Genomic DNA, 3,553 nt, shown 5'->3' with positions numbered 1-3,553 from the left:
TGTAGTTTCCAAGTCTTTCCTTGTGGAGATGCAATTGAACATTTTACGCCGTAATTCAAAGGGATGCAGCATGAGAGAAAGGGGGGGGGGGGGCGGAGAGAGGGGGGAAGTGGTGAGAGAGGGAAATAGTTTTGCAACAGGTAGCAATAGCTTCGGTCGAAGGTAAAAGTGAGTATTCAGTTAAAATTAAATCAAATTAAAATAATTAAAATTGAATAAATCAATTTTTTTTTGAGTTTACAGAACTGATCAAACTTTTTAATAAAATTGAATAAACCAACCTAATAAATATCAATTAATTTACTTGTAAATTGAATTAACCGAACTTTTAAGATTTATCGATTTAGGGATCGATGTGATTGGCAACTCCTCTTAATGGAACGACCTCGCTTCCTCATCCTCATCCTTATCCTGCTTCAAGGAGATGAAGGACTCGACGATACTATAGACGAAGAGCTTGCGGCCACTGCCGAAGATGTCAAGGCTGAGCCGCTCGTCGGCCATAGAGCAGACCATGGCTTTAGAGGTGGAATTCTTTAGGTCTATGACTCCTCTAAGTGGAACGCCTCGCCTCTTCTTCATCCTCTTGATATGCTTCTAATGACGTCGTAGAAGAAGAGCTTGCGGCTGTTGCCGGAGAAGTCAAGGCCGAGATGTTCGTCAGCCATGGAGTGGACCATGGCTTCGGAGGTGGTGGACATGTCAGATTCTCGCAGGATCTTGACCACCACCGCTTTGATCTTCTAATTCAGCTCTTCCATTGAGTCAATGTTTGTGACTTCTGTCCCTCTACTTCTCACGATTAAGTTGTCTTCTCACAATTAAATTGATTTATTCGATTTAATCGAATTAGAAATTTTAAAATCAAAATTGAATCGAATTATCTGAAATAATTATTTTTTTTTAAAAAATAAAATTCTAAAATAATCGAACCGAATTTTTTAATTCGATCGATTCAATTGGTTAATTTGATTTATCCGAATTTTTTGCTCACACTTAGTCGAAGTAAACTTAAATCCTCTAGTCTTCAAAGGCGTATGAAATATAAAGTTGTAGATGGAACCTATAGTATGTCAAATGTGGTGGAAGGCATGCCTTTTAAGAAAAATGATAGTTGATATGGTATGTTGTAAGTGGACCTAGAGATAATATTAAATCAATAGTCTAGATGATGTGACATTCAAAATTAAGGTGAGATGACAATCAAAGAAAGGATGCACGTATCCGGATGAACCACCTCTCAGGAGCAAGACCCCCTAGTATAAACCCGGGCGGACTTGAACCCAACCGAGGCCACAGAACGAAGTTCCTAATATCTTATGTGCATAACTCCCAACATAAATCCGGACGGACCAAGAGCCGACTGGATATACAGAACTCAACGCTCCACTCAGCACTATTCGTTCTTCTTACGAGTAGAACTCCTAGCATTAATCCGAGCGGACTAAGAGGCGATCGAATTTACTGGGTTTAGCCCCCCCCCCCCCTCTTTAAGCATAAGTCTCTCGGTATATGATTGATCAATCCTATATTCAGTTTGAATTAAGGGACTTAGCACTCCACTCCTCAATGCTAAGATATACAAAAAATGGCCAGTCGCCTCCAGAGCCGGTTGGCCTTAAGAGACTTAGCTCCCCACTCTTATGATATAACTCTCAGTATATAGTCAGTCGACCCTAGAACTGGTCAGGCTTAAGGACTTAACTCCTCACTCTTACAATACAATTCTCAGTATATAGCCGATCAGTTTAAGAGTCGGTCGAACTTCCGAGATGTGGTTCCCCATTTCTTAGGGCTAGACACTCTGCATACGGTTGGTCGGGTATGAAGCCGGTTGGGTCTTCGGGGCTCAGTTCCCCACTTCTCATGTACAAGCCTCTTAGCATATAGTCGATCAGCTACTAAGCTGGTCGAACTGTCTCCAGGACACAACATTGCCAGGGAATCACAATAGCTTATTAGAGAATAAAAGCTACTTGACAGGGGATATTCCACCGAAGCATAGAAATGGAATCTTTCTCTGAGAATGGTTGTACAACTTCCATTATCTGGCGTTACTTGACATAGTCTAACATCAAACATTTTCAGCCGCCTCACTAATATGGGAGTTACAAAAAACAATTCATGTGTATTGAACGGAACCTTCCTCAAATGATGGCTGTACATATTCCATTACTTGACATATTCTGACACCTAATATTCTCTGACACCTCATAATTATAGGGTTCTGAGGGTCAGTATAAAAATGGATTATCTCCATTGGCCAGGTACGTCCTCACAAGCTAAAAAACACACACACACATCAACTCGACTATTCATCTTCTTCTCCACTTTTCGCTCGACTACTGCTCTAACTTGAGCGTTGGAGTACTTGCATCAGATACCCCGCTAGTTCTTACTCTAACACTCCCCTTTGCTCTCTTTGCTGTACGCACATGAAAGAGTGTTAAGTGTCATCTTTTCTCCATCTCAGAATTTTCTCCCAATCAACGACAGAACCATCTGCCCAGCATGCCATCTCCATCACTTTCAGACATGATCAAATTTGGCACTGTCTATAAGTACCCTGAAGTAGTTTTGATATGGTCAACCGAGTTAAGTTAGGTCTTGTGTGTATTTGATCCTTGTGTCTAAGTGTGCAGGAACTTAGGAACACAAGAAGTTGAGCGGAAAACGCAACTAGCTAGAAGGATGACACGGGAAGGGAGTCGATGGCTAAGTGCATCCGAAAGATGAGGTGCTGCGGAAGAGTACATCAACGAACAAGAGGACACGCATGATGGTCCGAGGGATGAGAAGCCGGGGAGGAAGGCTACTCGAGGAGAAGGGCAAAGTTAGGTTTGGGTGAGCTTAATTTCGGACGGCCAGAGCATCACCCAAGCGAGCAGAGTGAAAAATGGTTAAGAAGGGAACTTAACCATTTTTAGATGAACAATGTCGAAGGTACCTTCAAATGCTTAGAAGGCGTATTCCATGAACAATGTCAATACGCCTTCATGGATTAGAAGGCGCCTTCAGTGAATAGTGCCAGCCTCAAATGACCATTTGTGTCCTTGAGTTATGGATAAAATTTTATCCACTTGAAGGTGCCTTGAACCCTTTTGAAGGTGCCTTCCACCCATGGATAGGATCTCCAAGGGACTATAAAAGGACTCCTGAATCTAGGAAATATTCAACAACTGAACTATAACTTGTGTATTCACTTCCTAGTCTTTTTCTGAGCTTTCAAAGAATGTAAGAGACTTCTCCGCCTTCAACGGAGGAGAATTTTAGTGCACTTCTATTTGCCTTTGATTAGCAACCTCGTACGTTATAACCAAGTCATTCTTGAATCTCTTTTTTATTAATTGTTTAGTTTTATTATTTTGGTTATTTTAGTTGTGCTAGTCTAATCAAATCAAAAGAAAGAGAATGGGTTAATTTTTTTTAGGCAATTCACCATCCTCTTGTCGGCCCCCACTGCACCAACACTGTCTATGGGAACTTTGCCTAAATCTAAAATGTAAAGATGGATAAGACTGGACGATTCACTACAATCATCTTGTCATAGAAA

The sequence above is a fragment of the Zingiber officinale genome, chromosome 3A, assembly GCF_018446385.1.
Source record: "Zingiber officinale cultivar Zhangliang chromosome 3A, Zo_v1.1, whole genome shotgun sequence".
In the NCBI taxonomy this organism is placed as follows: domain Eukaryota; kingdom Viridiplantae; phylum Streptophyta; class Magnoliopsida; order Zingiberales; family Zingiberaceae; genus Zingiber; species Zingiber officinale.
Note: the sequence above shows the minus strand (reverse complement) of the source record.